Source organism: Notamacropus eugenii, chromosome 2 (genome assembly GCF_028372415.1).
Source record: "Notamacropus eugenii isolate mMacEug1 chromosome 2, mMacEug1.pri_v2, whole genome shotgun sequence".
NCBI classification, from domain to species: Eukaryota; Metazoa; Chordata; class Mammalia; order Diprotodontia; family Macropodidae; genus Notamacropus; species Notamacropus eugenii.
In genome coordinates, this window is record NC_092873.1 from 404,796,846 (window position 1) to 404,819,512 (window position 22,667).

Below are 22,667 nucleotides of genomic sequence, written 5' to 3' on the forward strand. Positions count from 1 at the left end.
CCTACAGCACACAACACAGAAACTATTAGAAATGTCCCTCCCTATGACATAGTACATTGCACAGCTAATAAATATATATATAATTACACACATATATATAATGGTAAATACATATTGTAAAGAACATGTGGTAGTATGTGAGATTTTTATTCATACATGAAGTCAGAATTATGAGATCACTTTTCATTTTAAGTTTGGACTATATTTAAACTTCTATTTGATTTTCAGCATGCAGCTAGATGAGTGTTGGGGGGAGAAAAGTAATAAAGGGTTGGACGTAATTGGCATTGAAGTAGAAAGTACTTAATGTGGAGGCAAAGAACCTAGATTGAAATACCTCTGTTACTGTTGTGTGATACTAAACTAGTTATGTAGCCTCTCTAGACCTTAATGTTCTCACATATAAAATGAAGGTGTTGCATTAGATTATTTCTAAGGTTCCTTGAAGCACATAACTTCTGTGTGTTACAATTTTCTCAACTGTAAAATGGGGATAAAAAGAGCATCTACCTCACTGGCTTGTTGTGAGGACCAAGTGAGATGATAATTGTACATTGCACAATGCTTGGCACATAGTAAATGCTATATAAATGTTAGTTATGATGATGATCAAATGAGATAATATTTGTAAAGCAAATGCTTGTTCCCTTCCCTTTGCAGCTCGAAACTGTAGGATCCTGAAACTGTGGCAAGAATGGGACGAACAATTTCTGCCAAAACAAAAATCCTTATCTTTTGTCTAAGAAAGAGGTTAGTTTTATTTTTTCTGAAACCTAATTGTTATGTGAATAGAAGAAGAAAGACATTATTTCCTCTGAGTGGAACAAGGGAAGGAGCAACACTGCTCTCTCCATTACCTGCAAACTCAGGGAAAGCTGGAAATTGCTGTGACTGCTGTTTGGGAAGAAGGTAGCAGGAGATTATCAAATTCTATTAATCAAACATGATACCCTTTGGGGGCCAATTGGGTTAAAGAGAGGAACTCAAAGGGAGGAATTGGGAAATGTCAGCAAAACTGTGGCTTGGGGAAGTAAGACTTTTGTCCAAGGGCACTGAAATTTAGAAGGGAACCTCCAGCTCCTAACTAAAGCATGGAAACAACTAAGCTGAGCAGCTAGTTGGGAGGCTGAGGGGGAGGAGAAAGTTAAAATAGAAAGTACACTTCCAAAGAGGACACATTCTGTCCTGGTAAGCCTCTCCTGATCCTCCCTCCAGCAATAAGGTCTTCCCCAGAAACATTCCTGAGGTGTCCTTGAGTCTCCACTTCCTAGAGCTAGTCAATCAATCTTTCAACAAGCATTTATTAAGTATCTACTGTGTGCCAGGCACTGGTACTAAGCATGGGGGATGGAAAGGCAAAAATAATACCAGTACTTAAGGAGCTCACAGTCTAAGCCAGATGGTTTAAATTATTGTCCTAATATATTGGTTTGTAATATTTTTTTTAAAAACCCTATGCATTTATTCCTAAAAAGTATCTTTAACATAAAATCTATGAAACTTTTAGTATAACCCTATCACAAAAAGAGATTCACTATTGTTATAGGCACTCATTATTTATAAACATATAAATAAAATGTTATAAAAATACAGAATAACTTGATTTGGGGAATTCTCAAAAATTCCTAAGAATTCTAATTTCTTATTCCCAAATCTGAAAGATTAATCTCCATTTGAAATTTGGGAACACTAATTGACATTATCAACTAGTGCTCTTCCCCATTCCCCCATTCTGGCTAGTCTTCTCGCTTGGATTCCATGACAATATTGTCACTGAGTTCTACTCCTTCCTATTTAACTAGCTTTCAATCACCCTGTCTAAGCATGAATATCCTCTCTTCTCCAACCTCGACCTTCACTTCTCTCTGGTAAATATTCTGGGCAGCTAGGTGGTGCGGTGGATAAAGCACCAGTGCAGGAGTCAGGAGGACCTGAGTTCAAATCTCACCTCAGACACTTGACACTCACTAGCTGGGTGACCTTGGTCAAGTCACTTAACCTCAGTTGCCTCATCCTGGGTCATCTCCAGTCATCCTGATGAATATCTGGTCGCTGGATTCAGATGGCTCTGGAAGAAAAGTGAGACTGGTGACCTGCACAGCCCACCCTCACTTAAAACAAAGTCAAGTGCAAGTCATGTCATTAGTTCCCTGATGACATGGTCTTCTTTGGCAACGAAGGATGAACACACGCACACTAAATATTCTCTCTTGGTGATCACATCCACTTTCATCTCTTACATCAGCTCTATGTAGATGATTCCCACATCTATATGTTTCCTACCCTAATCACTGTCCTTGAATTTTGTACCTCATCACTTACTGCCTACTGGACACTTCTACTTGCCTCCTAGAAATCACCTTTTGAATATTTCATTGGCAACTCAAACTCAACAAACCCAAAATGGAATTCGTTATATTCCTTCTATAAACTTGCTTGTTGAGGATACTACCATGTTTTCAGTTACCCAGAATTCATAATCTCAGAGTCATCAGTGAGGCTTCCTTATCTTCCCTTATACAGTCTATGGCCAAATCTTATTAATTCTACCTTCTTGACATCTCCCATCTGAACCCTTCTTTCCACTCATATAGTCACTGTGCTATTTCCCTGGCATATAAGGTCCTCCACAATATGATTCTAACCTATCTCTCCAGCCTTACATTAGCCCCCTTCAAAGATTCTTCATTCCAGCCAAGCTGAACTGTTAGTACTAGTGGTGCCCTGAATTTGACATTCCATCTTCCATCCCATCTTGCATGGGATGGGTCTTGGGTATATCCAAGACATCTTCCACACATGAAATTCACTTTCTCCTCAAGTGCTTCTCAAATCTTTCTACTCTCAGCTGCTAGAGAGACTTCCCTACCTTCTGACTTCTTTTCTTTCTTTGGATCTCCTCAATGGCAGATGAAATAAGGTTCTCTCCAGGAAAACAAAGCCTAGGTATGTTAAATAACTTGCTCAGTATTACACAGGTAATAAATATAACAGTTAAGTTTCAAACCCAAATGTGGCAGGAACTTTTTTCCTCTATACCCCTCCCAGCTAAAAAATTCTAAATAAGTTCCTAAAAGAACTGTTTCATTCATTAAACATGTATTCAGTAACTGCTATGCACCACATACTATGAGAGACACTGTGCATACAGGGACAAAAATTAAACAGTCCCTACCTTCAGGTTGCTTACATTTTATTTCAAGAAAATTATGTGTTCACAGATAGTTAGATGCAAAATGAACAAAAAGTAGATACAAAGTTACTTCTGGGGAAGGGCACTAGCAACTGGAGGTTGCAGGAAAGAATCGAGCAAGATAGGCTTCTTGTAGGAGGTACTTTAGCTGTGTTTTGACCATGGCTAGGAATTCTACAAGATAAAAACGGGAGTATGTATATAAAGGCACTGAGTAGAGATGAAATGTCATGTACTGGGAAGAGCAAGTGAATCAGTTTGGATAGAACATAGAACGAGTAAGGGAGAGTAATGTTCGATAGACTTGGACAGGTAGGCTAGAGCCAGGTTATTAAACTTAAAAATCAAACAGGAGTCTGTATTTGACCTTCTTACTGTTCCATGCCACTGATAGAGTCCTGGCCCTGAGGTCAGGAAGGTCTGACTTCAAATTCAGCCTTAGACGTTTACTAGCTATGTGACCTTGGGCAAGTCACTTAACCCTGTTTGCCTCAGTTTCCTCATCTGTAAAGTGAACTGGAGAAGGAAATGGAAAACCACTATAGTATCTTTACCGAGAAAACTCCAAATGGGGTCAGAAAGATCGCACATGACTGAAATGACTCAACAACAACATTATTTCTTCCAACACTCCAACTCCTTTCTCTTTGCCTGAAAAGTATTCCCTCCTACCCTCTACCTCTCAAAAGCTCTAGCTTCCTTCTAGATTCAGAGGCTGAAATCCCATAAAAGCTTCACAGCTGCCATATGGACACATTCTCTTCCCTTGTAAGCTCCTCCAGGGCAGGGACTGTTTTTCTTTTGTCTGTATCCCCAAAGCCTATCCCAGGACCTAGTACAGGGATGGGGAATCTGTGGCCTTGAGGACCACTTCTAGGTCCTTGGGTGTGACCTTTTGACTGAGTCCAAGTTTTACAGAACAAATCCTTTTATTAAAGGAATTTCTTCTGTGAAGTTTGGATTCAGTCAAAGGGCTACATTTGAGGACCTAGAGGGGCCACATTCAGCCTGGAGGCCGCAGGTTCCCTGCCCCTGACCTAGTACTTTGTTGATATTCAGCCGTTTCAGTGGGGTTCCCTCTCTGTGGAAATCAGCTAATGACAAGTTTCAAACGCTGACGGAGAAAATTATTTAGCAATATTTAGCCTTTGTAGATATTGCCTGAAGTCCTAGAAGACCTTGTGATCCATATAGTAGTCCTTTACTGTAATACGCAATTTCTAAATTAGAATTCTTTTCAGAATCAACTGGAAAAAAAGTCATATCTGTACCTGACTTATTTTTCACTCACTATCCTATACTTATTTACTTACAATGTTTGAATTTAGAGATGCCATCAAATAATTCTGGCTTCTCTCTTATAGTAGGTGGGAATTTGATGAACATATTTTTTGTGCTATTAGCATTTTCACTGTTTTCTACTCATGTTTGTATAAAAGTGATCAGAAATTACAGAAAAATATATTTAGAAGATTAACAGGTGTTTCAGGAAGTCAAATTAACACAGCATCTCCTCTGTTTCTGGGCAATAACAAATTGTTAATGCACACATTGCTTACAACGACAATTTAAAAACCCCACAAATTTTAAAAGACTCTTGACTTTTTAACTTCAAAAAAAACTTCTGTTTAATAGCAAGATCATTTAAAGAGAGGAAGCATAAAGGAGTTTACTTTTTTTGGCACCAAGAATAAAAAAAAAATCAATTAACACTATGAGAATATTCAGTATTTGTTTATAAGAGAGACAGTTTCTTTCACATGAACCAATGTTATCTTAGAGCCTAGGAATCCTGAGACACAGAGTGAATATCATAAAATAGATGGGCTATCACTTTATGTTCTGGTAAGTTCACCAGTTAATTCACAGCTACATTGATTTTCCTTTAGTCTATCGGATTGTAAAAGCTAAACCACATCTCTTTGTTCTGCATTTTTAGGACTGAAATTCAGAAATGGTTAGGTTTTTTAAAGCTCCTTTGTTTCTTTTCTATTTTCATTCAAAGGAATATTGTTAGCTCTGTGCTCTCCAGGTCAAAGTGGATCACACAGAGAGGCCAAGCACTTCAACTAAATAACAATGTGTTAAACACTAGTCATACTTCACTGTACTGGGTCTCTTCCTACTCCTCACCTTTCAAAAGGTCCCTTCCCAATCCAGTGTACCTGCCAAATGCTTGAAAAAATCCTCCTTTCACATGGCTGCTCTATTTCTGAAAAGAGGTTTCTCTAGAAAATACCTGAAATACTGTTTGATGTTATATTAGTAGGGACTCTCAGAAAGTGGGGCAAAAGTGAAACTTCTGGGTTCTGCATCTGGCCCAGTTCGTGGCCCTGTGTTTATCGTTCCATTGAAAACTGCAAGTAGACAGTTAATTGAATTCATAGTCACTTAACTTTATTCAGCCTCAGTTTCCTCATCTGCAAATTGTTGTTTGTCCTTCTGCAGAATAAGGATAATGATAATATCTACCTCGGAGAGTTGTGACGATCAAAAAAGATTTTCCCTCCCTTTCTTTCTCTCTCTACATATATGTATGTGAGTACGTATATATATATGTTTGTGTATACATGTATGTGTCTACATAGATGGATATATATACAGTGCTTTGCAAACCTTAAAGAGCTGTGTGTTAGCTATTAATAACATTAACAAAGTCATAATATTATAAAAGGTGCTACATTAGGTATCTTGGAATACAGATGTTTGTAACTCCCACTCTTCAGTAGTTTACAATCTAATAAGAAATAGGTAGCAAGAACTATAATACGAGACAGTATAAAATAAATGATGAGTGATACTAGATTAGTACAGGTTGTCAGAAGAAAGATCACTTCTGGCTGTGGTGATAAGAGCAGTCTTCAGAGAGGTAGAATTTGAGTTGTCTTTAAAAGAATGGCTAAGGAGATTTTTCTGGAAGAGGAATATAATGGAAAGAACCCTTGGACCAAGAGATCCACTTCTTGTCCCATCTCTGGTGCAAGTTCCATGGATAACATGGCACAAGCATCAACACCAGTTTGCTCATTGGTAAATGAGAAGGTTGTAGTAGGTGACCTCTAAGCTCTCCTATAGCTTTAAAGGATCTACATAAATTCACCTTCTCAGCTGAAGCAAGAGTTCTTTATATGTTGTCCCTTTTTTTCTCTTTCAGAAAGCTTCTATAATCACACCCTTCATAGCTCTACCTTATGTAAACTGAAAATTGGGATATCCATATTTTCTTTTCACATTTCCAGTCAGAATTCAAAACACATGTTTGATATATTAAAGACAATTACCATTCTAGAGCCATAACTTAAAGCATGACCTGGTGGATTAAACTTCATATACTGACTATATGTCTCTGAGCTAGTGGTAGGATCTAGAGATAGAAGAGACATATCTGTTATACAAGAGGCATATCTAATCCAACAACTTCATTTTAAAATGGCGAAACCAAGACCTAGGGATGTGAAGTGACTTACTCAAGATCACACACAGATAGGATGGGTGCTATTATCTTTATTTTAAAGTTAAGGAAACTAAGTTGTTGTTGTTCATCCTTCATTTTCAAAGAGGACCAATGACATCACTAGGTGATGTCTTCATTTGAGAGTGAATCAGATTTAAGTGATGCAGAGTTGCACAAAATCATCAGCCTCATTCTCTCTTCCTGAGTCATGGAAGTCCAAGGATAGGACAAAAGTCGAGAGAAATGGAGATGGCCCAGGATACCTCAGATAACCTTGGTTTCTTCAATATTCAACCAATCAAGTGCTCCACAGAGACTGTGTCAAGTTACCTTCATAACCATTGGAACAAATTATCATCCACCCATTCTACTAGGGAAGTTTTCACATGCTTGGGGAACTCACCAATGGGCTTGAGGTCTGTCAGTTACCCTCTACCTGGTTTAACCTATCTGCTGAGACAGTTTTGCCAGGGTGTGGCCAGTGGGCACACTACAGTTTCTTGGAACCATAGGCCAGAGTTGGGTAAAAGTGGACACCAAAGGTGGATGAGCAGCCCAGAAAGGGCTTGCCAAGCCTTCATACCAGAGGTATTAGTCTTCCTGAACAATGCCACACTCCCCAGAAACTAAGTCAGACAGAAGTTAAGTGACTTTCTTAGGGTCATACAGCTAGAAAGTGTCTCAGATTAGATTTGAACTAATAATAATAACTATTTACGTAGAACTTACTGCCTTCCTTCTCACTCAACCTCTTAGTGCTCCAGGAAAAAATAGTAATATAAATCTCTTCTCATTAATATGCAACAATGGATGTAAAGCACTTTGTAAACCTTAATGAGCTATGAAGAGTCAGACATGACTGAACAACAAAGAAACTGAAGCCCAAGGAGATGTATTTTTGGGGGGCTAGGAAGGTGATACGATACAATACTATAAAGATTTATTAAGTGTCTGCTATGTGCCAGGCACTCTGCCAAGGGAATGGGGGTGAGAGGAAGAAAGAAGAGATGAGGTAAAACGCCAGAGTGTTCTTAACTTAGAGGCATGATGAAGATGATGGTGGAGTCAAAATCAAGCAAATGAAGAGGTGTCTGGTATTTTGAGCCCCCTATAAAGGGAAGCTATGGGAAATGACTTGCTCTTCTGTCCAGCTGTCCAATCAGAGAGGCAGACGCAACTAAGAGCATTGATGAAATGAGAGGAATAGAATGGAAATAATCTTTGTGATAGTGAGTTTCTTCTTGAATAAGATCTGGAACAGTCCTGATTGAGCTGAGTTATTTTGCTTCCAACAGAAAAGCTCCTTCATTCTGCATTGACTGGTACATAGTCTCCTATGTATATATTCTCTGATTTCTATTTCATTACAATAGGGAAAAGCGAGTTTCTTTGCTTTCGTAATGGACCTGGTATTTTGGTGGGAAAGGGGTTAAGCCTTGGATATAGAGCTTGGAGTCTCCTTTCCCCCACAATAACAATGAGACAAAGCTATCAGAAGTTACAGTAAACTTTATCATATTCCCTAGATGAACAATATTTAAAGGAACAGATAGTTATGATCCTAGCCTGATACCGCCTCACTCTGAGGAGAGCAGAGAGGCCTCTGACCTGAACCTACTTCTCCTCTTAGAAGGAATGAGAAGGGGGCGGGGTGTGTGTGAAGATGCTAGAGATGTCAATTCTGTTTCCCTTCAAGCCACACACAATGACAGCCCTCACAACAGATGGGCCTCTCTACACTTGGGGTCTTTCCCTGCACAATAATAAGATAGAGATAAGAAATTTCAAAATGTACAAAACTACAATGTGAAATCTAGCCTTATAGTAATTCAGTACATGGAGAAATCAAAGTATCCAAAGATTTGTCCAATAAAAGAAGGAGATGAAAGTAATTTATTTTGGAAAATAATGCAGAGAAGGGAAGAAAAAACCAAATGAAATGCCGAATTTCGCCTAGATTGCAGTTCATTAAGGTGAAAAATAAGGTTTCTAGTATGTAACCTAGGTTGTCTATACTGTCTACATAAACAGGATAATTACTAGCACTTCATTTATGCTATCAACTCAAAAAAAGTTTACAAATGAAAATCCCATAGCATTTGTTTTAATTATTAGCATGAAAGATGAAAACCTTGGTTTATGGATAAACCAAAGCAGACAATTAACAGTAATAACATTTGTCCACCTGAAATAAAGATTACCATAGTGGCAAAAACTAGGATCTTTAATCAAGGCATGGAGTTGCAGTTTGGGGCACCAAACATACACCAAAATACTGGAGTGCCCAAAAGGGGCAAAGTTAAATATATTTCAATGAGGAGGCGTATCACTGGAGGCACAGCCTCCAGAAGCTGTTATGTAAGTTGTTTTGCATAACATCTGAAAGTCCATAGACAAGACCAGGAAAGCCCAGAAGTAGTAACAACTGATGAGAAAGGTGAGTTCCTTTTAAGTGTTTTAAGGTTTGCAAAGTGCTTTATGCATATCACCTCATTCAATCATCTCATAACACTTGACTGTTATCACTTTATCTATCTTCAGTTCTGTATAAAAGATGCTAATAAATATAGTCCTTTATCTCTAAAATTATATAGATCAAAGGTCAGGGTTCTCCTGAGCTGCACGTATGTCCATGACAGGAAATATTCTGCGCACAGTTTCTATTTGTCTATAAACGATCTAAGATAAGCAGAGCTGACCCTAGAAGTAGTAAGAGTTATTTACATAACAAATATTTATCGAGTGCTTTGTACATAGTAGCACCAGTAGATTAATGAAAGAATGAATGACACCTGGGAAAGTCTGTGATAGGCAGAAAGACACATTAGCCACCTTTTTCACCTGATAGATGTAAACTGAAAAAGGAAGAGTGAAGCAGAATTCCTGTCCACTTATCTTTTGTATATTCTCTTACCTATTTTTTTATGCAACTGTTGATTTCCCTGGTTCTCTTACTATCTGTGATAGGACTGATAGCTGCCAAGTTTCTCCTTCCCCAGCCTACTTCCAGTATGGATTAAGGTATATTTTCTCTAAAAGTCAACAAAACTAGGATTTGATTGGCCCAGGGGGTGGAGTAAGATTCAAGTGGTACCTCCTAGATACAGCTTCCTGGTGGCCTCAGGCTGTGTTGATCTGGGTGTCTGGTCACTTAAGGAAAGGAGAAAGGAAATAAGGAAACAAGGATTAATTAAGTGCCAATTAGGTGCCAGGTACGGTGCTAAGCAGTTTACAAGTATTATCTCATTTGATCTACACAACAACTCTGGGAGATGGGAGTTATTATTCCCACTTTACAGTTGAGGAAACTGAGGTAGATAGAGGTTAAATGATTTGCCTGAGGTTACTGAGACTGGATTTAAAATCTAGTCTTCTGACTGGAGGAACTGTGCTCCATTCACTGGGGCAGCTTAGCTGCCTAGGGCCATAAAAGATCCTACCCACTTAGAGTCAATGCCCTTTAGACTTGGTGGATTCCAAAAGACCTCAGGAGTCACCACTCTCAGACCGTCAGAACACATACATTTCCATTTAGAGATAAGGGGCCTTCTTTTGTTAACTGTTAAAAGATCTATGAGTATCTAATTTTGTTCTGACCTTGAGCCTAAATTAATAGATGCCAGCTTCAGGATCACTTCTAACACTATCTGACCAATCCTATTTCCTTTTCAGAATCAGCATCTATGTTCAGCATCCTCCTCCCCCTCCATGAATATTCCCTATGATTCTGTCTTAAGGTTCTTTCTTCCTTTTTATACACTATCTCTAGATGATCTCATCAGTTCCTACAGTTTCAACTAGTATCTCTACCCAAGTTAAGTATTTACAGGGTATGCCTGTCAGCTACTGTGCTAAATGCTGAGGATACAAATGTATATGTTCGTCCTTCGTTGCCAAAGAAGACCATGTCATCAGAGAAATGACATGACTTGCACTTGACTTTGTTTTGAGTGAGGGAGGGCTGTGTAAGGTCACCAGCCTCACTTCTTCTCCAGACCCATTTGAATCCAGTGACCAGATAGATATTCATCAGGATGACTGGGGATGACCCAGGATGAGGCAATTGGGGTTAAGTGACTTGCCCAAGGTCACACAGCTAGTGAGTGTCAAGTGTCTGAAGTGAGATTTGAATTTAGGTCCTCCTGACTCCTGCACTGGTTCTCTATCCACTGCACCACCTAGCTGCCCCAGAGGATACAAATAAAAACAAAAAGAAAGGTAGCCTTTGCTCTCAAGAGATGGAGAGAAAACAATAGATCCAAAAGAACTGGAGAGCTTTGGGGATAAAGGTAAGAGGAAAGTGCCTGGTTCACAGGCATTTGAAGAAGGGGGAAGAGGGTTCAAAGTAAAGATAGGATAGCCTGGGCCCTTTCACAAAATGGAGGCTACAGAAGGAACTCCCCAACTGGAGAAGGATCCCAGGCCAGGGCTAAGCAGACCTCTAATGACTGTGGTTTGTCTGGTTGTCAAAGAGCACCAATGACATCCCAACACACATCTTAGCATAAGAATTGGATTTAAGTGAAGCAAAGCTTGGAAAAGTCTTTCCAAGATTAGAAGGCCACAGGCAATGAGGGAAGTTTCAGGATATCAATAGCTAGAGAGAAGGCACAGTTTTGACGTTCAGTGGAGTAAGACCCAAATCTATATATCTAGCCCTCATTTTTCTCTGGAGTTCTAGTTTAACATTTTAAATGGCCTGTTGGATATTCCATAGCCTCTCAAACTCAATATATCTTTCCCCTTAAATTCATTTCTAACCTGTTTCAGTTGAGATTGTTCTTCCAATAACGTAGACCCTCATCTCACTCAATTCCATATCCAACTATTTGCAAATTCTTATCAATTTTCTCTCCTAAAAATCTCTCCCATTCATTCATCTCCTCTCTACTCTCTACATTATCTTATATTTTATACTTCTGAAATAGCCTCTTAATTGGTTTTCCAGCATCCAGTCTCATGTCTCTTTAGCTGATCATCCATAAAGCTAACAAACTGATGTTTCATCTTTCTTTTCATCTCCTTCAATCTAACATCCACTCTCACTATTCTACTGAACAATGATTTCCTATTCTCAGTCCCAATGGTCTATTCTCAGTCCTCACCAGCCTTGAGGCTGCTAGGTAGCATACTGGATAGACAATTGGGCTTGCAGTCAAAAGAATCCACATTCAAATTTTGCCTTAGACACTTAGCAGCTATGTGATTGTAGATGAACCATTTAGCCTCTATCTGTCTCAGCTTTCTCAACTGTAAAATGGGGATAATAATACCTCTAAGGGTAGTTGTAAGGATCAAGTAAGATCCTATTTACAAAACACTTAGCATAGTGTCACTTAGTAGGTGCTTAATAAATGATTGTTTTCTTCCTCCTTTCCTTCCTTTGGTTGTCATGGGATCAAATGAGATAATATCTGTAAACCATTTAGCATAGTACCTGGCACATAGTTGGAGATTAATAAATGCGTGTTTTCTTACCTTGCCTTCCCTTTAGCCTTCTTGATGTCTCAAGTATTGTGATGATGCAAAAGATCTCTCACTTCTTCTGACTTCTCCTCCACCCCAGAAGTCCCAGGGATCAATCTATAGAACTCCTAAAAGGTGATCATCAGCTCTTCATACAAATATAAAATTTATATTCATTTATTCTCTAATTTTTTCTCATTTCCTTTGATGACTGTTCCAAAGCTCTTTTGTCCTCACAAAGCCAGTTCTAACTTCCTCTCTTCGAAAAAAAATCCTGCTCCACAACTCAAAACCCTTCTGCATCTGCATCTTCTCCTCCTTTGATCTCTGAGGAACACATAGCACTTCTTGTCCAAACAGTCTCTTACCTTGTGCCTTTCATCCCATCTCATCCTGCCTTCTTTAAGAGACTGATCCACCAACAATCTCATTCTCTCTTCCTTCTTCCCCTTTCTTTGTCTCTTTCTTCTTCCCAATTCATTTCTACTTATCTACTGACTTTTTTCACACTTCATACAAACATGTTCAAGTCTATACCATTCTTAGAAAAAACAGCACTCACTTGACCATGCCATCTTCTCAAGTTACCATCCTGTATTTCTCATCCTTTTCAGTGCCAAATCCCTAGAATGTATACATTTACTGCTTCCATTTCTTCAGTGACTCATTTCTCAGCTCTTTGTAGTCTGACTTCTGACCCTACAATGCAACTGAAACTATTTTCTTTGAGATTACCAAGGATCCCTTAACTGCTAAACCTGATACTCTTTTTTCAGTCCCCATGACTTTCTCTGGACTTCAAAACCTGTCCCCTGTATTGCTGGCTCATCCTGGAATCTGAACCTAGGATCTCCTTGCCTGGGGAAAAGCCTGCCACACTCATGGCCTACTCCTCTTGAAATATACCTCCGCAAGGCCTGCTCACCTTCTCCCATTACTAAATTTCTATCGAAGCCTCCATTTTGTGGAGAAGCCCAGGTCAGGCTGCCTTCATTCTCCTCTTGCCCCTGTTCCTCACTTTCTCTGGACTTTGGAACTTGGCCTAGTAACTTCATTACCTAAACTACCCCTCTCCTGCTGTTCAGATCTCTTGTGTATTGTCTTTCCCCATCAGAATGTAAGCTCCTTGAGAGGCCACATATATTGCCATTATAATAAAGGACTGGGGGGTAGGTAGGAGTCAGCTAGGTGACACAAAGGAGAGAATGCTGGGCCTGAAGACAGGAAGACTCATTTTGCTGGGTTCAAATCTGACTCCAGATTCTTACTAGCTGTGAGACCCAGGACAAATCATTTAACACTGTTTACCTCAGTTCCCTCATCAGTAAAATGAACTCGAGAAGAAAATGGCATACCATGTCAGTATGGGGTCACAAAGTCAGATATGACTGAAAAACATCTAAACAGCAGCAACAGTAACAAAGCTTTGTGCTAAGTAAAATTTTTACCATTAAACCAATAACATTTTATAACCCAAAAGGATAAGATTATTAAATAGATGTACATTATTAAAATGTTTATTATACTTTGTAGAAATGATGATTAAAATGACATTCTTTATTATGTCTATTTGAAATTATTTTAATTTGACCTCATTCTATTTCAAATTGCCCTTTGAGATGACATTTCTTAGACTCAAGACAAACTTCTTTTCTTGATAGCAGCATGTACTACTATGATAGTAGTATCTAGGAAAAAAACTGCCTTTTATTTTTATCTTTTATCTCTCTGAAACCCATAAGTTTCCTGTGGGACTGACTGCTTGTTCTCTAGACACTATCCTCCTCTATCCTATCCTCCCTCCTGAAGCTCCTAACCCATCATTTTCTTGATCATCAGATTCTTGTAGAATGTTCCACAAGAGAATTTTTCCTACTAGAAACTTCCAACTCCATGTTATATTCAACAAGGTCTACTAATAAGGCATCTCTCTTCCTGGGTACCTATAAAGATAACCAAATATGACTGAATAAGACCCTGCTTCCTTACTGTAAAGTCTATCTATCATCCTTGATTGACGTGACAAATGACCCTCGAATATCACCCAGTGAATGAAATAAGCAAAGTGAGGAGAGCCTACCATTGAGTACTAAGCTCCAGTGGTGGTAACTTAGATGATCGGAGATGAACTCTTTCTTCCTCCTGCTGTGATTTGAATATCATTAGAGGCAAAGCCTGGCAATATGCCTCCAGTGACTGAGACCTCCTTTTACCCTTTCCCAGTTAAGAATACTGGAATAATAGCTTCAATGGCCTCTCTCCCAGACTATGAAAACTGTTACTGTCTCTTTAAGAGGGCTTTGGAACGTCAGATACTGATAATTTAACTGCTATGACCTAAGGAGTCAGAGAGGAGAGTATAAGTTTAACTTTGATCTATGAGGAGTCTCTGAGAAGAGACAAAACCACTATTTTATAGACATTAACTTTTAATTACTTATTATGCTAAGGTTAGGGGTTTATACTCTCACCCCAATTAATGTAGTCACAGAAGATCCAGACATTTCAAAAACATCAATCAATCAATACAAAGTGTAAAATAGGTGTGAACAAATCTTTAATCAAGTTGGAAGGAGGGAAGTGCTTTGCTCATTGGATAGAGACTGGTGTCAGCCATGTAGAAAGTATCTTATGATTAACTTATGGTATCTGAGACACCCGTGGGCCTATGTATAACACAGCAAGACAATTCAGGATTGAACAGCAGCTAGCTTGTCTAATGATGGGGCAACTCCAGCCAGCCCAAAGAAGCATTAAGATGAGCAACTGCTTAAGGGAGAAGAGGCTTCTTCAGGTAATTAAATAAGTAATATATAATCACTTGTCAATGGCAATGAAAATGGTGTTGGTGACTCAGAGGTAATTGATTAAAGATGTTGCAGCTTTAGCCAGTTCAATAGTTTCATGTACTGTGAACTTATAAATATATCTAGATTTTAGACAAATGAAAACATTCAGATATTCTGCCTTTGCTGACCAAGGCAGGAGTAGAGCATGTGAAAGAAGATATCAGACTGTTCTCCTCTACTGCATCCCTCTCTACTGATGTATCAGATGAAGATCATGTATATAAAATAACACCATTGATCCACCATTAGTGGCACAGATGGTTTTCAGTTATCTACACCGTTAACACTGAGTTGCCATGTGGTTAAGACCACACCATTTTGAGCAAAGTGATAGAATTGGATATGTTTATGGCCTTGGAGGGCAGCTAGGTGGCCCAGTGGATAGAGTGCCAGACCTGGAGTCAGGAACATTCATCCTCCTGAGTTCAAATCTGGCTCAGACGCTTACTAGCTGTGTGACTCTGGGCAAGGCGTAACCCTGTTTGCCTCAGTTTTCTTATCTGTAAAATGAGCTGGAAAAGGAAATGTCAGTATGGTAAAGAGTCAGACACAACTGACAAATGACTCAACAACAGGTGACCTTGGAACAGAGTTTCTCTCCATGTGAAATCAATTGTCCCAGTCTAGGATCAAGAGACTTGGAGCAGGGCTACAGAGTCTCAGAGACCATCTAATCCAACTCACTCATGAGAAAGAATCTCCCTTACAACATATCCATGTGATCACATAGCTTTTGTTTGAAGATCTCTCTAGTAAGGAGGAATTCACTGTGGATAGAGCAATAGATCAGTAGTTAGGAAGTCTTGAGTTCAAATATAGCCTTAGACACTATCTTTGTGACTCTGGGTAAGTCACTTAGCCTTTGTTTGCTTCACTTTCCTCATTTGTAAAATGTGGATAATAATAGTACCTATTTTGCAGGGTTATTTTGAGGGGAAAAATGAGATAATATTCATAAGGTGCTTTGCAAACCTTAAAATCTATACAAATGTTAGATATTATTAGTATTAGTATGCATGAGGCATCCAGTTTAGATAATTCTAATGTTTAGAAGATTTGTCTTTATGTCAAGCCTAAATCTGGAGATATCTTTGCAATGTGTACTCCTTGCTCCTAGATCTTTTCTTTGGGGTCAAACAGAACAAATTGAATCCCTTTTCCACTTGACAGTCTTTCAAATACTTGTGTGTGTGTGTGTGTGTGTGTGTGTGTGTGTGTGGTTTGTCCTTCATTCTTGAAGTGCACCATGACATCAGCAAGATGGTGACATGACTTGTAATTGAGTTGGACTTGAGTGAGGGGTGGCTCACTTTCTCCTCAAGAGCCGTCTGGGTCCAGTGGCCAGATATAGATCAGGATGACTGGAGATGGTCCAGGATACAGCAAGAGATCTTAGCCCTTTTGAGCTAAGGTCTTTCTGGCTTCTCACTTTGCGAGAGGCAACCTAATTCAGTGAATAGGCCTGTTTAGGAAGTGAGTCAAGGGATGGCCCCTTTGATTAAAAAAAAAAAAATTAAACTGGGAGAAGACCCTTAGGATTACTGACTAATAGAAAAACAATTACTATTTATATTCATTCTGAGCCAGGGAGCCCCTGAAAATAATCATTAAGGGGTACTGGGCAGGGATCTATTGTTGTCCAATCTATGAGAGCCAGAGTGAATTGGGTTTAAGGCATAGTCTTTATGAAAGAAATATAACCATGAGACTCCAAGATAACTGGGTAGGTTTCAGAAATCAAATTTACCTTCCTTTGGGCAGAACACCCTCAGGTAAGGACATGATACCACATGTGAGGAGAGGAAAAGAGAGGAGATGGGAGAAGAGAGGAGAAGAGCAGAGCAGATAACTTAAAGATGGCTATCAAAAACCCCACCCTCAGATTTCAGCCAATTGCTAGTGGTTTCTTGATTTTTCCAAGCTAATCATTCCCAACTTCTTCAACTGGTGCTCATGTAATGTGGTTTCAAGAGGCTCTTGTTTTGTTTTGTTCTTATTATCCTGGTTGCTCTTACCTGGACACTCTTCAATTTATCACTTGTTTTTCCTAAAATGTGGTGCCCAGAATTGACAAAAATGCTTCTGTTGTAGTCTGGTTAGGAAAGAGGACAGTAGGACACTCTGTCTCACTATGCAGCCTTAAGTCCCAGTAGCTTTCTTGATCATCAAAACATCACTGATTCATACTGATCTTAAAAATTCGTTTTTTAAAAAAACACAAACCTTTTTTTTTCAGACAAATTGCTATTCAACTATGTACTTCCCATTTTATTTTTTTGAAAGTTGATTTTTTTGAACCCAAATGTAGGAGGCTTTGAGAATAGCATTGAGTTAGAAGGAACTTTAGAGGTCATTTGGTCTGGTCCCCTCATTTTGCAGATAAGGAAACTGAGGTCCAAAGAACTCATTAGCTTATTCAAGATCACATAGGTAGCAGCTAACAGAGCTAGGATTTGAGCTCATCTCCTCCATCTCTAAATCTAGCATTCTTTCCACTACCTTCCTTATTGTTTCATCCCTGTCACCTAGCTTGTCAAGATATTTTTGTTATCTGTTATCCAGCACTTCCGAATTTGTGACATGTGGAAATTTTTTAAGTGTTCCAGCTATGCTGGTATCCAGTACATTGATTAAAAAACATCATAGGACCCAACATATATCGCTGGGTCACTAAAGTGGAGATCTCTTCTTAGGTAAACCTGAACCATTGATGGATAATCTTTGGGTTCAGCCATTCAATGAATTTTGAATCTACCTCATTTTATTATTGCTAATTAATCAATCAACAGGCATTTACTAAGTACCTCTATATATCAGATACTATTCTAAGTAATTAAGACTCTTAATGCTTTGCTAAAATGTAGGTAATTCCACCAATCTAGTAAACCTGTCAATAAAACAAATTAGATTAGTCAGATATAACCCATTCTTAATGAAGCCACGTTGGCCTTCATAACCATGACTTCATTTTTACTCACATACTTTTAATAGTATATTCTAAAATGTTGCCAGGGATCAAAGTTAATTTCACTGACCTATAACTTGTAGATTCCATTTACTTTCGTTTTTTAAACAATACATTCACCCTTCTCTAATTTGTAGTTATTGCTTGCATTCTCCACAATCTTTTGAAGAATACTGACCATGGCTCCACAAAATACATATACAAGTTCTTTCAGTATTGTAAGCTCCATGAGATCAGGACTTATCTCCTTTTTGTCTTGGTATCTGCAGCACCTAGCCAGTACCTGATCCCTAGTTATTGCCTGATAAATGCTATTGATTGTTTATTGACCTGAAAATGTAATTAATCTTGTCCAGGTGATGAATTTAACCAGGGCAACTCAGTGCTCTCATTCTTATCTTGGGTATCAGTTCCCTATTAGCCATTTCTGTTTTGCCCTTTTTAATATACAGATCATTGTTCTTGGGAAATCAAAAACAACTGACATAAGTAAGAGTTGAATAGTCATATTTTCTCTCTGTTGTTCTTTATCATACATAGTCCCTTTCACTCTGTGTGGCAGTCCTGTCATTTCTTTACTCTTCTTTTCCCCAATAGAGTTTTTAAAAACCTAAACCTTAGTTTTTGTTGACATCATTTTATTCTGAACTTTAGCACTCTTAACACTGCTCTTTCAGAATAGGGTTATGCTTATATTAATGCTATGTTACTTGTCTTTGCCTCCATCTTCTGATTGTGACCTTTTAAAATCTAATTTGTTTGGTGAGCTGCATGTGCTTACACATTGGTCTCATTAGACAACTCCCCTTTTTCTTCCTCTTCTGTTATTATGTCTCCTTACACATATAGAATTTCATTCTGGAAAGTTTAACATCCTTCCTGAGCTGACTTCTTCCCCTATATAATTGTAATTCATTGAATTCTAACTATCCTTTCTCTGAACTCTTTGAAATTTGCTTTTCCCAAATCTAAGCTATACATCAGACTTTGTCTGGTTTTCCTTTTCACCAGCACAAATTTTAAGATGAAATGGTCATCTACCCACCCCCAAGATTCTCATAATTTACTATCCATTGATTGACCAATTTCTCCTTGTTGGTGAGAATCAGATCTAGAAAAAAATTCCTCCCTGTAATGTCCTCCACCTTTTGAAAGATGAAATTAAACTCAAAGAAAGAAAATCAAGAAAGCATTAGCAGCTATCTGGAGTACTGAATAGTCTTCCTATGCCCCACATTACCTCTCTGCCAGGCTAGTGATCTGTTCTCCAATTCTGCTTCTGTTTGTTGTTGTTTAGTCATTTTAGTTGTCTCCAAGTCTGTGACTCCAGTCAGGGTTTTCTTGGCAAAGGTACTGCAATGGTTTACCATTTCCTTCTCCAGCTCACTTTATAGATGAGCAACTGATGCAAACAGGGTTCAGTGACATGCCCAAGGTCATACAGCTAATAACTATCTCAGGCCAGTTTTGAACCCAGGAAGAGGAGTCTTCCTGACCGAGAACTCTACAGGCACTCTATTTCCTGTTCCACCTGCTTTTCTTCTCCCAAGTACCCTTTCATCCTGTTTCCACACTCTAGCTCTTTAATGTCCTTAAATCTTCTTCATATACTCTATTACTCTGCCCCTCCAGCTCCTAATTTGCCTATCCTATTTCTTTTCAATACTATGTACCCTTCCAAAACCATATTCTATTCATGTCTCATCCTCTTTCAGTGGTACTTATAGCTATATATAAAGCTGGTCTTGGAAGAAAGAAGAAAGGACAATCTATACTTCCCAACCTTTTCAATTCTAACTCCAGATACAGGGGTGGTTGTGAGACATGAAGTAAATATCTTGGAAATGGGAAAGTAATGTTTGTGGCACCTAATACCCTTCCCTTGGGTGATTATGACTCAATCACCCTGATTATTTGCTGTGGTCCAATTTTTTAAAATTAATTTTATTTTTTTAGAAAGGAAAACAAAACTCTTTATTTTGTTTTCATACAGAAATGTTATATAAAACAAGACCATTTATTGAATATTCAGTCAAGCAAAACAGATTTCTACATTGTCAATGTCCAAAAGAAAAAAGGCATCTCATTCTGCACCTTGAGTTCATCTTTTCATGTTTCATCATAAATCCTCTGTAGTCATAAATAGGTCACTGCATTGATAAGAGTTCTTAACTTTTTCAAAATTGTTTGTCTTTGCAATGTCATTGTCATTGTATAAATTATTCTTCTAGTTCTTTACTCTTCATCAATTCATTTAAGTTTTCCCAAATTTCTCTGAAACTGTACCCTTCATCATTTCTTATAGCATACTAATATTCTATCCCATTTATGTAGCATAATTTAATCAACCATTCCTCATTTGATGGGTAACACTTTAGTTTTTTAAAAATTAATTTTAAATAGAGAGCTAGTTACCAGTGGATGGACTTTTAGACTTGGAGTAAGCAAGATCTGAGTTCAAATCTAGCCCAAGACACATCTCTACCTGGTGACTTAGGGAAAGTTGCTTAACCACTGCCTGCCTCAGTTTCCTCAACTGTAAAGTGGGGATAAGGATTGTAGTGAAGATCGGATGCAATAACACTTGTAAAGTTCATAGCATAGTGCCTGGTGTTTAGCAGGTGTTTAATAAATGCTTACTCCTGAGTTTGAGCCTCCTCCTGAGCGCCTGAGGTCTGGAGGAAGCAGCCGGCTAGGGTTAATGGCGAAGCCAAAGCCAGTGGTGGCTTGTGGGAGGTGGATTTGCTTCATCTCATTCTGAAGTCTCTTGAACCAGCTACAATGTCAACAGACAATGATATTTCCCTCTCCACTTATGATGAGATTTCCAGATCAAAACTTGCCCGAAAAGCTAAAGAGGCACCATTTGTCCCAATTGGAATAATAGGCTTTGCAGCTATTGTTGCATATGGATTATACAAACTGAAGAGCAGAGGGGACACTAAAATGTCTGTCCACCTGATCCATATGTGTGTGGGAGCCCAAGGCTTTGTAGTGGGAGTCATGACCTTTGGTATGTTGTACTCCATGTATCAAGAATACTGGGCAAAAGCCAAACATTAGGAGGAAAGATGCTGTCTTTGTGCTGAAGTTTTAGAGCTAGATACCTCACACTGAGGTTATTTGTTTATGTTTAAAAATAAATCATTTAGGGATACGTGGTTCTAAAAAGCGGCACATGTCAGACAACCAATCATGATATTTTAAAGATTGGCTTTTTTTCATGGAAGCTTTCCTTTTCCAGGTGATTCAAGGTATACTAATTGGTATCCAAGAGTTAATTAGGGGAGCTAAGTTAATACAAAAGGAACAGGTTATACATGGGTAATAAATTAAATTCATATTTCTCAAATCTCAAAAAATGACTAAAAAATTAAAGGGCCAAGACTCACATAGCTCCTATTGCTTTAAGATGGCCCACAAGGAAGAAGTCAAACCTGAAGGGTGGAATTGGGAATGACAGTAATGGAGGCCAAGTAAGAATGGGAGTCAGAAAGAGGAAGAAGTAGATCTGCTTACCAATCTTCCACTTTCTTCCAGTAGGAGCATACTATCATCCTTTACAGACCATAATGCTATAAAAACAATAATCAGTTCAGGAAAAACAAACAAAAGATACAAACTTAAACAAGGAAATTCTATATAAATGAGCAGGTCAAAGAACATATCATAGAAACAATTGATAATTATATGTAAGAAGATAATGACAAAAATACTAACATTTCTGGGATGCTGCTAAAGTAGTCCTCAAGGGGAAAATTGTATCCCTAAAACTACATTTACAAACTACAAAAATAAAAATTACATTAACAAACTACAAAAAGGAGATAATTAATAGAATAGGCATCAAAATAATTAGAACCCCCACAAATAAAATTCCTTTCAAAAACTGAGAAAGAAATAACTCCACCAAACTCCTTTCATAAAGCAAATATCATCCAAATGCCTAAACCACAGAAGAACTATGGATCAATGTCATTAATGGATATCAATTCAAAAGTTTTTGAATAAATTTCTGTCAGACAAAAGCAATTTATCTAAGAATTCATTCATTATGATCAAATTGGACTTATACCAGGCATGCAAGAATGATTCAACATTAGGAAAATAATCAATATAATTATTCATATTAAAAGCAGAAATATCCAAACCACTATTATTGTAGAAAAAGCCTTTGAAGGAAGGAAACAAATATTGCCTACTATGTACCATGCACTATGCTACAAATATCTCATTTGATTCTTAGAGCAACCCTGGGAGATGGGAACTATTATATCCCCATTTTACAGTTCAGGAAACTGAGCCAAACAAACATAGACAAAATAACTGGTCCAGGGTCGTACAGCTAGTAAGTGTCTGAGTCAGGTTTTAAACTCAGATGTTCCTGACTCCAGGTCCAATGCACCACCATACCACTTAACTGACTCTTAAAGTACTTTCTTGACAAAGTACAACAGTAATTTATGCTGTAAAAAGCCTACAAATAATAATCAGAGGGATTCTTTAAAAACCTCATAAATTGTTTCTATGTAAAGCTAAAAACAAACCTCATGTGGAACGTAGATATTTTAGAAGCTTTTCCAATAAATACAGAAGAAAGGCAAGGATTCTATTCTTTCTAAGAGAAAAAAGTTAAAAATTTAAAGTCAGACAAAGAAAAGATAAAACTAACCTTATTTGCTGATGACATAATATTTTGCTTAGAGAGTTCTAGGGAATCGTTAAAGAAACTAAATGAGA

The 22,667-nt window shown here is 38.1% G+C and overlaps 1 long non-coding RNA gene and 1 pseudogene across 1 annotated transcript in view; both read left to right on the forward strand.

Moving 5' to 3' along the window:
* LOC140529166 (uncharacterized) overlaps positions 1-22,667 on the forward strand; it is a 77,130-nt gene that overhangs the window by 4,210 nt on the left and 50,253 nt on the right. The window contains exon 2 of the long non-coding RNA XR_011975443.1: positions 661-750. This is a non-coding gene — a long non-coding RNA (uncharacterized lncRNA). The remainder of the gene's footprint in view (positions 1-660; positions 751-22,667) is intronic.
* LOC140524106 (HIG1 domain family member 1A, mitochondrial pseudogene) lies at positions 20,709-20,990 on the forward strand (annotated as a pseudogene).